The following is a 16410-nucleotide window of genomic DNA, read 5'->3' as shown; positions in this document are numbered from 1 at the left end:
TTCTACTGAACTTGTGTTTTGTTACATATAGCTTAATTCGCCGAGGTTTGTTATATTGCGTTTAACATTCTTTTATCAAACTTCATCTACTGAGTAAAGTGCACGACATCTTGATTTAAAAAGCCTAATGATGTACTAGATTTTGTGGCTTTTGAGGTGGCTAAAACTTTTCATAGGTTTGTATTTTTTTTCTGTTGTATAAACCTATACTCGTAAAACTTTACTACATTGGTCACAAAAGGGAATAGAATATTTAATCAATAATCAATTTTTGATCAAGGCTTACAGCTTCAACCAAAACAAAAAACTTTAACTGTGTCTACAATAATGTTCATGATTATCTGTTAAGATTTAAAAGGCCTGTCCAAAAATATATAGGTGTTCTATACATTCTAATTTTATGAGTTGTATGCCAGCTGTACAAATTCAGCCCCATTTGAAGCTGTTTATACCAGATTCAGTGAAATACATGTAAATATTTTTGCAGAAACGATAGATTCTTGAGTGGATGAAGCTTTGAGTTACTCCAGTCAATAAATTTGCCATGCACATGGCGCTGCAGCAATATTTCATGAATTCTGTCGCCTTTTTATTTAGAATTTCAGACAGAAGTGATGCTTTTTCATTTTGTCTAGCCTATTGCTGAATGGATTTGATTCAAACCTAAAAGTTGATCCACATCATCATGCACATCGTACTAGACCAGGTATATCACACGACACTGGCAGAAATGTTCCATGAATTATGTCCTATGTCTACTTGGTTTTTAGCTCGACTACGAAGTATGGAGGGCTGTCGTACTCGACCCGGTGTCGGCATCCTTCCGCACCTTGGTTAAAAGTTTTGATGCACTTCCACTTTTATCTCTAATTACTTGATGGATTTGTTTCAAACTTTAAATAGTTGTTCCACCTTATCACCCACATCATATGACACAAGGTCCATAACTCTAGCAGCAAGTTTTCCTGAATTATGCCCCCCCCCCCCCCCCTTTACTTAGACTTTAAGGTTAATTTTGATGCATTTTCACTATATCTCTGTTACTACAGAGTGGATTTGATTCAAACTTAAAATAGTTGTTCCACATCATATGACACAAGGTACATAACTCTGGCACCAATATTTCATGAATTATCCCCCCTTTTACATAGAATTTCAGGTTAAAGTTTTGGTGCAGTTTCACTCTCGGTTATTACTAAATGGATTTGATTCAAACTTCAAATAGTTGTTCCACCTTATCACCCACATCATATGACACAAGGTCCATAACAGTGGCACCAATTTTTCACAAATTATGCTTCCCTTTTACTTAGAATTTAAGGTAATTTTGATGCATTTTCACAATATCTCTGTTATTACAGAGAGGATTTGATTCAAACTTAAAATAGTAAAACAGGGAGATAAATCATGAAGTACTGGTGCTAGAGTTATGGTCTTTGTCCTCGTTTTACTTAGAATTTCAGGTTAAAAGTTTTGGTGCACTTTCACTATCTCAGTTATCACTAAATGGATTTGATTCAAACTTAAAAGTAGTTGTTCCACATCATATGACATAGGTGCATCACTCTTGCACCAAAATTTCATGAATTATGCCCCCTTTTTGCTGAGAATTATACTTAATGTTTTGATACACTTAATATCTTTATCTCCCTTATTACGTAATACTTTTGACACAGACTGAATCTACTGTCCAATATCTTCATCCACACTGAAGTCATTAAACACTCCAGCTTCCTCAGATATGCCCAGTTTCACTATCTAGCATCGAAATATTAGAGCGTGCTGTCTCCTGTGACAGCTCTTGGGGGTATTTTTGCTGCAGTATCACTCTGTTACTAGTCAGAATTACTGAGATTTGACTCAAACTTGTTCATCATTACCATTCACATCACGGTCATTGATTATTCCAGCAATAACTCTAGTTTTCTTACATTGTGCCCTTTTTCACCATCCAGCATCATAATAGTCTTGCACATTGGCTCATCTGACTGCATCTGTTGTACAACAAAAGTTTTGAAATTGGCAGATCTTTTTATGCATAAAGCAAGCACACAGCCCAATACAATTTATTTCAGCATATTCTAGATCATATGTTTTATCAACGACTATTAAAGAGGTTTCATTAAGATCAACATTATAGAAACATTTGGAAAAATGACATCAGAATTTAGACTTTCCCATAGACCAATTATGAAATATTGCGTGACGCAAACCTTTCTTTTTTATTTGCCAAAAATCAAGGTTTAATCAAATTCTACACAGACTGGTGGAAATCTTTTTATATCCAACTGTGCAGAAATATAAGCACTATTTCTCCACTGAAAACAAGATGATTCTTTTACATGAGACCATCACACTGAAGAAGATATATCTCCAGATTCTATAACGTTTATAAGTTACTGAGTTCTGATTATTTGATCGCATCAGCTGTACTTGTTTAATGTTGTGAGAACTTTATGGAAAACTTGAATTCAATGATTCTGTTCATCGCTTTATATACAGAAATCTTGTTTGTGTAACAAAACACAAACTGCATCTGTTACAGTAGTTCTTTGAAATATAATTTTACAACCTAGCTGAACCTATTCTACCAGTTTTGGGTAAAATAATGCCTACAGGTATAGTTCTGAGCATGTCCATTCACCCTACCAACTAGTCCTGCTCTGAAACCTATCAATTTGGGTATGGAACAGTTACCCATCTCTGTTCTTTTGATAAAAGCATGTTGGAAAGTAGCTCAGCAAGGCCATTATACAACTAATTTGGCATTTCTATGGACAGATTAAACCAGACTGGACTTCTATCAAGTACTGATAGTCTAGTTGTATTTTGAGGTATCTAGAATATCGACATTGTCCTTTATTTATTTTGTTGGGATTAACATCTCACCAACACAATTATAGGTATACATGTATATGGTGACTTTCCAGCTTTTCATGGTGGAGGAAGACCAAGGTCAGGCACCTGGGTGGAACCTTCATGGTGGAGGAAGACCAAGGTCAGGCACCTGGGTGGAACCTTCAGCTCCTTACATGAAATAATTCTACACAACAGTGAGAGGAAAGTGATTCAAGTCAGAGACCTTAACCACTCGGCCACAAATTTTTATTGTTATAAATAGGTTGAAAGATCATCATTGCAAGGATGCAACAAAATGGTGGTGAAAATCTACTGCAGATCTTGATTCGTTTTATTTTCACTAATACTTAGTTTATACCAATTTATTGTAGCTCGACTGTGATTAAAGCTTAAAGCTTATTTGAACCACTTGAGTCTGTTTCCTGGAAAAACCAGTACTGGTGTCATTTGAGAGGTCATGGTCGTGACCGAAGTTGGTTTCGAACCTACGACCCCAGGTTGAGCGGCGGACACCTTAGCCACTAGACCACTGCTCCCCTTAAAATTTTATATACTAACTATCTGCTAAAATAAACTTTGAGGCCATTATTTTAAATATTATAAAATAAGTGATGAATAAAAAGAACAGACAAAAGGTTTACAAGAAACTGCTTTTAGGCTTGTTTTAAGATTTTTTCAGCTCCATTGTAATGGATGTTTGAAGGTCAGCATCCCTTATATCCACTTGTTGGTCTACTAAAAACATAGTTCTCATCCAAGAGAGGAACAACTCACTATACCACAATCCATCTTCTTGTGATTGAACAACCACAACAGTTTTAGTTATGAAAGGCAAAGTTGATGCAAGAATTAATTTAAACTGAATAAATGGCGATTCATTTTTAGCTCACCTGTCACATAGTGACAAGGTGAGCTTTTGTGATCGTCCGTGCGTGCGTGCGTAAACTTTTCCTTGTGACCACTCTAGAGGTCACATTTTTTATGGGATCTTTATGAAAGTTGGTCAGAATGTTCACCTTGATGATATCTAGGTCAAGTTCGAAACTGGATCACGTGCGGTCAAATACTAGGTCAGTAGGTCTAAAAATAGAAAAACCTTGTGACCTCTCTAGAGGCCATATATTATACAAGATCTTCATGAAAATTGGTCAGAATGTTCACCTTGATGATATCTAGGTCAAGTTCGAAACGGGATCACGTGCCTTCAAAAACTAGGTGAGTAGGTCAAATAATAGAAAAACCTTGTGACCTCTCTAAAGGCCATATTTTTCATGGGATCTGTATGAAAGTTGGTCTGAATGTTCATCTTGATGATATCTAGGTCAAGTTCGAAACTGGGTCACGTGCAGTCAAAAACTAGGTCAGTAGGTCTAAAAATAGAAAAACATTGTGACCTCTCTAGAGGCCATACTTGTGAATAGATCTTCATGAAAATTGGTCAGAATGTTCATCTTGATGATATCTAGGTCAAGTTCAAAAGTGGGTCATGTGTCTTTAAAAAGTAGGTCAGTAGGTCAAATAATGAAAAAAACCTTGTGACCTCTCTAGAGGTCATATTTTTATGGGATCTGTATGAAAGTTGGTCTGAATGTTTATCTTGATGATATATGGGTCAGATTTGAAACTTGGTCAACTACGATCAAAAACTAGGTCAGTAGGTCTTAAAATAGAAAAACCTTGTGACCTCTCTAGAGGCCATACCCTTGAATGGATCTTCATGAAAATTGGTCAGAATGTTCACCTTGATGATATCTAGGTGAAGTTTGAAACTGGGTCACGTGCCATCAAAAACTAGGTCAGTAGGTCAAATAATAAAAAAACCTTGTGACCTCTCTAGAGGCCATACTTTTCATGGGATCTGTATGAAAGTTAGTCTGAATGTTCATCTTGATGATATCTAGGTCAAGTTTGAAACTGGGTCAACTGCGTTAAAAAACTAGGTCATTAGGTCTAAAATTTGAAAAATCTTTTGACCTCTCTAGAGGCCATATTTTTCAATGGATCTTCATGAAAATTGGTCAGAATTTTTATCTTGATAATATCTAGGTCAAGTTCAAAACTGGGTCACATGAGCTGAAAAACTAGGTCACTGTCAAATAATAGAAAAAACGATGTCATACTCAAAACTGGGTCATGTGGGAACAGGTGAGCGATTCAGGACCATCATGGTCCTCTTGTTTAAATTTTCTTTGAAACTGCAAGCTTTGGTGTCACTATATGTGGCAACTGAGGTGAAATATTTACAAAAAAGTATGCTTCAAAAGATCATTTGAGCCGCGCCATGAGAAAACCAACATAGTGCGTTTGCGACCAGCATGGATCCAGACCAGACAGCGCATCCGCGCAGTCTGGTCAGGATCTATGCTGGTCGCTTTCAAAGCCTATTGTAATTAGAGAAACTGTTAGCAAACAGCATGGATCCTGACCAGACTGCGTGGATGCGCAGGCTGGTCTGGATCCATGTTGGTCGCAAATGCACTATGTTAGTTTTCTCATGGCATGGCTCATTTAATAAACTGCTGTGATTGTTGGACCCGTGGGCCTAAAGCTCAACCAAAGTAACAGTACATTACAAATCAATGATAAATGGATAGATGTGTTGAGATCATAGACGATAACATCGGAGTCTCCCAACAGCTTGCATAAATGTATAACAACATGCTTCCTTCAATGAAGATTCAATATCTGAATTACTTCTCAACTATATGTCCTTTCTGTTCCCCGGGTACAGACCACACAGCAAGTATACTAACTGAAATAGAGCTGCCAACAACCCCACAGTTATAGAAAGCTACAAGGACCTTGACCTAGTGACACTAAGGATAATCTTCTGAGCACAATATATAAGTGGCTGCATGCCCAAACATTCTCCAGCTTTTGATCAGTCACAATTTAAAAAGTAAGTCTGCACGTTAAATTAACCAGAAGTAACAGTGTAACATCATTTATCCTGTAAACCTAAAATAATTTCTGGCAGCTGTTATACAACAAGCATAAATGTTTCCTGTAATCTATCATATCCTGTGTATTAAATGTTGAATATAAATTTTGGTCTTACTGTCATATTAAGGTATTGGACCCGTAATAGGGTACCTCCTTTTTGAAGAGTATTCAATTCCTACCATAAACCTACTTTGACTGCAATTTTCAGGGGGGCGTAGGTTCAAGCCCCACTGGGACCAACACTTTTTTCCCCATATTTTTCTTTTTTCAAGTAATTTTTTACTTCTTTCAAGACTTATTATGGATGTATTGTACAAAAGTGGAAAATTTTCATTTTATAAGAGATTTCTTCTGTTCAAAATGAATTTACCTCTGAATCAGGAGGGATAGAGTTAGATATCTTCAAAAATACTGAGTTACATGCGGTAAAAGTTCCCTATTTTGCCTTCATTCTTTAGATTACATGTTGTGGAAGAAATGCAGGTAGGTTTTACTTCTGCCCCAAGGTTATTTTTTAATGAAGTAAGCAAAATTCAAAACAGACCCACAGGATTCGACCTTAAGTTTTCAATGTTTCATCGTAAAAGTTGTTTAAAATTTGCAACATAGTGCGAAACATGGTCAACTTTAAGAATATACCAAACAAATGCCATTTTTTAAACATTACTATTAGGGGTCCAATACCTTAAATGTAATTTTGACAATAGGTAGGTTCGTAATAACATAAAATACGCAACAATGTAGACTTCAATTGATGCTGGGCAAATTATGAAATATGAAACACCCCTTACAGAAGCAAGCCTCTGGCGTACATGCTGCGTATTTGCTGTGTATATGCCGTCGAACACAGTAGTACGCCAGAGGAGTACATTTTACATACACCGCATGCCGCATACTATTTTGACGAGTACACAGCATGTACGCAGGAGGTCACTAGTACACTTCAAGTATGCAGCACAGACTCTGAAAATTTAAGGAGTACACTGCATGTACACAGGAGGGACTTGTACAAGAAAATAGTACACTGCATGTACACCGCAGATAATTTGAAATTTGTGCAGTACACTTCATATACGTGGGAAAGACTTGTACAATTTCTTTTGGCATTTATACTTAGTTTTTTTTTTATAAGTTAAAGTCTGATGTACTTCATATATGGGGGAGGGACTTGTTCATTTTCTTTTGGTGTTTATACTTTGAATTTTTTTAGGTTACAAGTCTGAAGTACACTTCATACAGGAAGGATTTGTAGTGACTGATTTTTTTTTAGCTCACCTGTCACAAAGTGACAAGGTGAGCTTTTGTGATCGCGCGGTGTCCGTCGTCCGTCCGTGCGTCAGTGCGTCTGTGCGTCCGTAAACTTTTGTTTGTGACCACTCTAGAGGTCACATTTTTCATGGGATCTTTATGAAAGTTGGTCAGAATGTTCATCTTGATGATATCTAGGTCAAGTTCGAAACTGGGTCACGTGCCATCAAAAACTACGTCAGTAGGTCTAAAAATAGAAAAACCTTGTGACCTCTCTAGAGGCCATATATTTCACAAGATCTTCATGAAAATTGGTCAGAATGTTCACCTTGATGATATCTAGGTCAAGTTCGAAACTGGGTCACGTGCGGTCAAAAACTAGGTCAGTAGGTCTAAAAATAGAAAAAGCTTGTGACCTGTCTAGAGGCCATATATTTCACAAGATCTTCATGAAAATTGGTCAGAACGTTCACCTTGATGATATCTAGGTCAAGTTCGAAACTGGATCACGTGCCTTCAAAAACTAGGTCAGTAGGCCAAATAATAGAAAAACCTTGTGACCTCTCTAAAGGCCATATTTTTCATGGGATCTGTATGAAAATAAGTCTGAGTGGTAATCTTGATGATATCTAGGTCAAGTTCGAAACTGGGTCACATGCGGTCAAAAACTAGGTCAGTAGATCTAAAAATAGAAAAACCTTGTGACCTCTCTAGAGGCCATATATTTCATGAGATCTTCATGAAAATTGGTTAGAATGTTCACCTTGATGATATCTAGGTCAAGTTTGAAAGTGGGTCACGTGCCTTCAAAAACTAGGTCAGTAGGTCAAATAATAGAAAAACCTTGTGACCTCCCTAGAGGCCATATTTTTCATGGGATCTGTATGAAAGTTGGTCTGAATGTTCATCTTGATGATATCTAGGTGAAGTTCGAAAGTGGGTTACGTGCCTTCAAAAACTAGGTCAGTAGGTCAAATAATAGAAAAACCTTGTGACCTCTCTAAATGCCATATTTTTCATGGGATCTGTATGAAAATTGGTCTGAATGTTCATCTTGATGATATCTAGGTCAAGTTCGAAACTGGGTCAACTGCGGTCAAAAACTAGGTCAGTAGGTCTAAAAATAGAAAAACCTTTTGACCTCTCTAGAGGCCATACTTGTGAATGGATCTTCATGAAAATTGGTCAAAATGTTCATCTTGATGATATCTAGGTCAGGTTTGAAACTGGGTCACGTGCCTTAAAAAACTAGGTCAGTAGGTCAAATAATAAAAAAAACCTTGTGACCTCTCTAGAGGCCATACTTTTCATGGGATCTGTATGAAAGTTGGTCTGAATGTTCATCTTGATGATATCTAGGTCAAGTTTGAAACTTGGTCACGTGCGGTAAAAAACTAGGTCAGTAGGTCTAAAATTATTAAAATCTTTTGACCTCTCTAGAGGCTATATTTTTCAATGGATCTTCATGAAAATTGATCTGAATGTTCACCTTGATTATATCTAGGTCAGTTTCGAAACTGGGTCACGTGCGGTCAAAAACTAGGCCAGTAGGTATAAAACTAGAAAAACCTTGTGACCGCTCTAGAGGCCATATTTTTCAGGAGATCTTCATGAAAATTAGTGAGAATGTTCACCTTGATGATATCTAGGTAAATTTTAAAACAGGGTCATGTACCTTCGAAAACTAGGTCAATAGGTCAAATAATAGAAAAACCTTGTTACCTCTCTAGAGACCATATTTTTCAATGGATCTTCATGAAAATTGGTCAGAATTTTTATCTTGATAATACCTAGGTCAAGTTCAAAACTAAGTCACTATGTCAAATAATAGAAAAAACGACGTCATACTCAAAACTGGGTCATGTGGGAAGAGGTGAGTGATTCAGGACCATCATGGTCCTCTTGTTTTTTTTTTTGGAAGCAAGAACTTGATTTCCGAGTAACTTTTATCTTAATAGCATAGAATAGTTCAGATTACAGGTATTCTGAACAATGAAAATTTGCCAAACTATTTGCAATGTTCATTTGTGAAGCTTACATCTTAGTGATTTCTGAGCTGCAACTTGCATGCAGTGTAAAAATATATTCTTTTTCATTTTGAATTAATCCTGGAGTTTTCTAACTTGGATAATTGAAAAGCCTTATTTGAACTTCGTTGCATTACATTTTGTAATACATGAAATAATTACCAAGATAATGCCTCAACAGCGCCCGAATGAGAAGAATTAATAGCTCTCACTGTTATTTGAATACTCTTAAGCAAAACACCATTCTATCATGTTTTATAAAGGCTTTAATGCTCATTATGTTAACTCATTAAGGCCTCACCAAATTAAAAAGTTGTTCATCGGATTTGCCGCTCGTATATTTTCAGAACGTTTTTGGCTAATTGCGCTCGCCCCATTGGAAAATACAATCCAAAATTTTTTGGTGCGCTAATTTTTACGGACATAAAAGTGTATAAATGCTTATATAATTCCAGTCCTAGATTCTTCTCAGATGGATTTTAATCAAAATAAATACATACTACGCACACATTGTCTATAATAAATCATAACACTTATATTTAGTTGCATTAAAGTTGTTTCCCCTTGATGTAGTTACGCCATTTTCTTCAAATGTTTACCAAATTACATGCTACCAAAATTGATTTATTTCATTGAAAAGTGGATGAAGAAAAGCATACTAATTTATTTGATAACATCAATCTACATTATTTTGGTAAGGGTAAATACTTATTGATGCATGTCACTTATCTTTTTTCAGTTTTTTTCTGTCCAAATGATCAGCATTTGCATACGAAAGTTGGTGGGGTAAGGAATTTACATTATCACAGCAGTTTCACCACAAGAGTACATAGCATGTATGCAGCAGGAGTACACAGCATGTACGCCGCAGGACTCGGGCCAGGAGTACCCAGCATGTACGCCGCATGAGTACACAGCATGTACGGCGCAGGGGTAGTACACCACAGGCTCATTTGCATGTGAAAAGTGTATGTGCCGCGTACATGCTGTGTACTATTTCCCGCATACTAAATTCCTCCAGCGTACATCCTGTGTACTATGTAGTCCACAGCATACGCAGCAAGTAGTACGTGGCAGAGCTCATTTGCATGTAAAATGTGTACTACAAACGTACTATCGGTGTATGTGCGGTGTTTATCCTACGTACTATTTAAAGTCCTTGATTTCAGTACACATCATGTAAGCATCATATAGCAAGAGTACGCAGCAGGCCTTTTTCTTCTGTAAGGGACACGGACCGTATATTTTATTTGGCCATATGACTGAAAACGGGTAAATCTTCAACTTGCGACAAGTTTCGTTAAAATTGTCACTGTGTAACTTATTCTATATGTAAAAATTTCATCAAAAGTGAGATTTTGCTGTAGAAATCCATTGTGAAAATTGACCAGAGGACCAATATTTTCAAATTAATCTATTAACAAAAAATCAAGCACACAACCCAATTTTTTTATTGGCTGAATTCTCTTTGGATAAAATGATGATTGAAAACGCAATGTTTATTGTAGAATAATATTTGTGTCTGAGACATGCAGAACTACCTTAATCTGACCTTGTATAATCTACCAAAGAAGTATAAAACACACAGAATGGCAACTGGCTGTAATCTCGCGTGATCTCGTGTCAGAGCGTGAATCGGCGTTATCTTAGTAAAAACAAACAACGGCGAGCACGGAGTTACAATTTGTACCTTTAAAACTACATTTAAAATACATGTTAGCTTCTAAAACAACATTAGTTTAATGTGAAATAGTCTTAAGGCACAAAGTACACGTTTCTTACCATCAAAAGAAGCGTGGTCATACGGTGATAATTAATTTAAGATGAATAATTGTTTTCGATACAAAATGGCGCGTGGAGAACGCGACACTTCCGGTAAACGATATCTCATTCAGTAGTCACGGGATATTGGCGAGATTTGCTCTATATGCCTTTCAAGTTGCCGATCTATTTATTTTTATAGCTCTTTGAATCTACCTGCTCCTAAAACAAACAAAAGGCCCAAAGAAGTGGCTAACCTGAGATCCTTGATCTGACCAAGTTTGATGAACATCCTTAAAGAAGTTCATCAAAATAAAAGTTATTTCAAGGATTTTTCTATATTTTCATGTGACAGCCCAAAAAATGTGTTACCATTAGAACAAACTTCAAGATATGGAAGTATTTATTTTTATAGGCCCATCTGAAAGACGGGACAAATTATAGAAATGCCCTTGGCAGGCGGGCGGCATCAACAAACATTGTCCAGAGAATTCCTTCTTCATGCATGGAGGGATTTTGATGTAACTTGGCACAAATGTTCAACATCATGAGATGGAGTGTCATGCACAAGAACCAGGTCCATAAGTCTAAGGTCAAGGTCACACTGAAGTCAAAGGTCAGATACAAGAATGACAACTTTGTCCGGAGCATTTCTTCTTCATGTATGGAGGGATTTTCATGTAACTTGGCACAATTGTTCAACACCATGAGACGGAGTGTCAAGCACAAGAACCAGGTCCCTAGGTCTAAGGTCAAGGTCACACACAGAGGTCAAACGTCAAATTCAAGAATGACTTTGTCCGGAGCATTTCTTCTTGCATGGAGGGATTTTGATGTAACTTGGCACAATTGTTCATCATCATGTGATGGAGTGTCATGCACAAGAACCAGGTCCCTAGGTCTAAGGTCAAGGTCACACACAGAGGTCAAACGTCAAATTCAAGAATGACTTTGTCCGGAGCATTTCTTCTTGCATGGAGGGATTTTGATGTAACTTGGCACAATTGTTCATCATCATGTGATGGAGTGTCAGGCACAAGAACCAGGTCCCTAGGTCTAAGGTCAAGGTCACAAATAGAGGTCAAACATCAAATTCAAGAATGACTTTGTCCGGAGCATTTCTTCTTGCATGGAGGGATTTTGATGTAACTTGGCACAATTGTTCATCATCATGTGATGGAGTGTCATGCACAAGAACCAGGTCCCTAGGTCTAAGGTCAAGGTCACAAATAGGGGTCAAACGTCAAATTCAAGAATGACTTTGTCCAGAGCATTTCTTCTTCTTGCATGGAGGGATTTTGATGTAATTTGGCACAATTGTTCACCATCATGAGACAGAGTGTCATGCACAAGAACCAGGTCCCTAGGTCTAAGGTCAAGGTCACAAATAGAGGTCAAACACCAAATTCAAGAATGACTTTGTATGGAGCATTTCTTCTTGCATGGAGGGATTTTGATGTAACTTGGCACAATTGTTATCATCATGTGATGGAGTGTCATGCACAAGAACCAGGTCCCTAGGTCTAAGGTCAAGGTCACAAATAGGGGTCAAACGTCAAATTCAAGAATGACTTTGTCCGGAGCATTTCTTCTTCTTGCATGGAGGGATTTTGATGTAATTTGGCACAATTGTTCACCATCATGAGACAGAGTGTCATGCGCAAGAACCAGGTCCCTAGGTCTAAGGTCAAGGTCACACATAGAGGTCAAACGTCAAATTCAAGAATGACTTTGTCCAGAGCATTTCTTCTTCTTGCATGGAGGGATTTTGATGTAACTTGGCAAAGTTGTTCACCATCATGAGACGGAGTGTCACACATAAGAACCAGGTCCCTAGGTTTAAGGTCAAGATCACACTTTGAGGTCAAAGGTCATATACAAGACTGACAACTTTGTCTGGAGCATTTCTTCTTCATGCATGGAGAGATTTTGATGTACTGATAACTTGGCACAACTGTTCACCATCATGAGACAGTGTCATGTGCAAGAACCAGGTCCCTAAGTTTAAGGTCAAGATCACACTTAAGAGGTCAAAGGTCAGATACAAGAATGACAACTTTGTCCGTAGCATTTCTTCATCACACATGGAGATATTTCAACTTTTTTTCAAAACTCACCTATGCTTTGACCTACAATCTCAAGACTTGCTGTGTGAGTACCTGGACTAGAGACCTACTTAGACTAAAATTCTTAGCTATACATCCACTGATAAATATGCAATTTGGCAGCATCCATCGTTTTTAACGATAGCCCTTATTTTCATATTTCTGAAGCTACTGTCATGACATATGAATCATATGTGCAATTCTGTAACAAAAACTTTTCTTCTAACAAGCTCTCGATGGGCGTACTATGGCACCCTTGTTATTTTTAGCTCTGGTGTCCCCTAAAAAGGGACCGAATAGAATCATATGAACAAGCTTGGGAGAGGACCTTACAATGTCACTGCAGACCAAGTTTAATGAAGAGCCACCTAGAGTTTCATGAGAAGATGTCATTCAATTTTTATTTCCCATTTTTAACGCTAGTGGCCCCTAAAGGGTCAAACACCACCACTTGAACAAACTTTTGAGAGGACCTTACAGTGAAGCTAAATACCTAGTTTGATGAAGATCTGTCAAGCAGTTCATGGGAAGAAGTCATCTAAAGGTATTTCTATTTTTAGCTCTAATGGTCCCAAGACAGATGTCTTACAATGATGCTATACATCAAGTCTGATGAAGATCCATTGTGTGTTCATGGAAAGTATTTCTGTTTTTTGCTATAGTGGTCCCTAAAAGGGGCCAAGTACCCCTATTTAAACAACTCTGGTATAGGACCTTACAATGATGCTCAAGACCAAGTTTGATGAAGACCCATCAAGCAGTTCACAAGAGGAAATTGAGAGTATTTACTAGTATATTTTTAGCTCTAGCAGCCCCTCAAAGAACCAAGTGCCCATGATTGAACAGAGTTGGTTGAGGATCTTATAATGATGTACAAATCAAACTTGATGAATATCCATCAAGCGGTTCATTAAAAAGTCATTTCTATTTTTAGCTCTAGTGGCCCCTAAAAGGGGCAAAGCATCTCCATTTGAATAAATCTGGTAGACCTTATAATGATGCTACAGACCGTGTTTGTTAAAGATCCATCCATCAGTTCACGAGAAGAAATTGTTTCAAGGTATTTCTGTTTTTAGTTCTAGTGCCCCATTTGAACAAACTGATGAGAAGACCTTATGATAATGCTACAAATCAACTTGACAAAGATCCATCAGGTGGTTCATAAAAGGTATTTTTATATTTTCAGTCTTAGCTGCACTAAAAGGGACCAACTGCTCCCATTTGAACAAAGGACTTCGGACACTTTCTATACGAATTTGCCTACTGCAAGAGTGAAAAATAAACTACTAAGAAATAAGTATTTAATTACACATGCCATCAAAATATATATTTGCGATTATTTCTTAAAGTCAAATTTTCAATACTTGTTTAATAGAACAGTGATTTTTGTTCTAAATAGAATTACGTACCCTGTTATATAGATACAAAAAGTGTTTTTCTTTATACAACATTGTTCCCACTCGTGCATCAAAACCATATTTGGCCAGCATATGTAGATATTAATTAAACACATTTTCTGTGACTATTGTGTTGATGCAAGGGGTGGAACAGTACTTTTAAACAAAAAATATAACTACAGGGTGTTCCCAAATGTAAAGTAACCAATACTGTTTATATTCATTTTTAATAAATTGATAGTCACATATTTGTACATCTGTTTGTAACTCAAATACTTTACAAATGTTTGAAAGGGTACACATAGGCATTTTATACATGTAAAGTAGTGAAAGAAGCAAATACTGTGAATTCACTATTATTCGTTGGGTTAAATTTTTATTGGCTTATCCTGTTTGTTTGTTGCAGTAGATTAATCTTCTGCATCCCCCCACCCCCCACACACCCCACTCACGACGCACACGCCACTAGCGATGAGGATGTAGTTTGTTTTCCATTTTTTTTATTTTTTATTTTTTGTATTTCTTATTTATTTTTCATTTCTGATTGATATGCCTGTGGTGCATAGGTCAAGAACAGTAGCTTTATGGCAGGTCATATCAGTGACGGTTTCACATTCAGTGTCATGCCACGAAAGTGATGTGTCAAGTCGCTTTCCATGCAGATGGCATATATAAATACGGCTAGACGCGAAAACGAACTAAAAGATCCAGCCGAATTTCAGGTGGATTTTTTATAAAGCGACCTGGATACATTTTTATTACCAACATAGTGGCTTTGCGACCAGCATGGTTCCAGACTAGCCTGCGCACTGCGCAGTCTGGTCAGGATCCATGCTGGTCGCAATTGCACTATGTTGGTTTTTCTCATGGCACGGCTCATTTGGCTTAAACATGTAATAAAAATGTATCCAGGTCGCTGTATATAAAATCCACCTGAAACTCGCCTGGATCTTTTAGTTTGTTTTCGTGTCTAGCAGTATTTATATATGCCATCTGTTGGTTTTCTCATGGCGCGGCTCAAATGTTATCTGTGCCACTGGTACTTATCCCAAACAAGAACCAACCCTACGGCCTTGATAAGATGACTGCCTTTTCTTAGTATTAATGTTATGCAGCACACAACTATCTGCCATCACTTATAACAGAACTACACAGACATGTACATGTACTTAAATAACTACCTGAACCACTGTAATAAAACTGACCGGTCACTTATACATGTATACCTATTCACACATGTAATGCATCAGTAAGTTTACATTATGAACAGTGTATAGATAAATCAAGTACAGGTTGTTTGCAAAAAATATCGTTCTACTTTTAATTTATTTACAGGATTTTAATCTTAAAATGTTATTTTTTCCTGAAATAAAATGATTTTGTTTCTTTATTCGACTGGAATTCATATATTTAAAACTTCCGTAAAGTGATGACATTATATTTTTACGGAAATTAAACATTTTATTTTTTCAAGAAAATATACCCTGGCCCAGATAAAATAAGAAAAACATCTTGATAGGAACAGATACAAACCAGTTTCTGCTGTAATAAGTTAACTAATACATTGGTTTATCATTGACTCGAAACGATTTGGATATTGTTTAAATACTTAACGGGAATTTTGCCTTCAAAATGTAGGCTAGAAGCATATGATAGTGTCCGAAGTCCTTTGGGAGAGGTACTTAAAATGACACTACAGATCAAGTTCAATGGGAAGAAGTTGTATAATGGTATTTCTATTTTTCGCTCTAGTGGCCCCTAAATGGGATCAAGTGCCCCCACTTGTACAAACTTTAAAGAGGACCTTATAATAATAAATCTGATTGAGGTCCATCTGTTAACAAAGTTTGATGTAAATCTGACCAGTTGTTTCAGAGATGTTTAAGCAAAAATGTTGATGCAGGATGCAGGGTGACAGACGCCAGACCTTCCACCTATACTAACAGCTCACTTGAACAAAGTTCAGGTGAGCTAAAAAGGTTATCAACTGACTACAAGCAACCAACCATTCTTCAAATTTTTACTGCACAAGCCTTCTCAACTCTCACAGTCTGTTACCTTAACCTTCTG

The sequence above is a fragment of the Mercenaria mercenaria genome, chromosome 13, assembly GCF_021730395.1.
Source record: "Mercenaria mercenaria strain notata chromosome 13, MADL_Memer_1, whole genome shotgun sequence".
In the NCBI taxonomy this organism is placed as follows: domain Eukaryota; kingdom Metazoa; phylum Mollusca; class Bivalvia; order Venerida; family Veneridae; genus Mercenaria; species Mercenaria mercenaria.
This window is presented reverse-complemented; position numbering follows the sequence as displayed.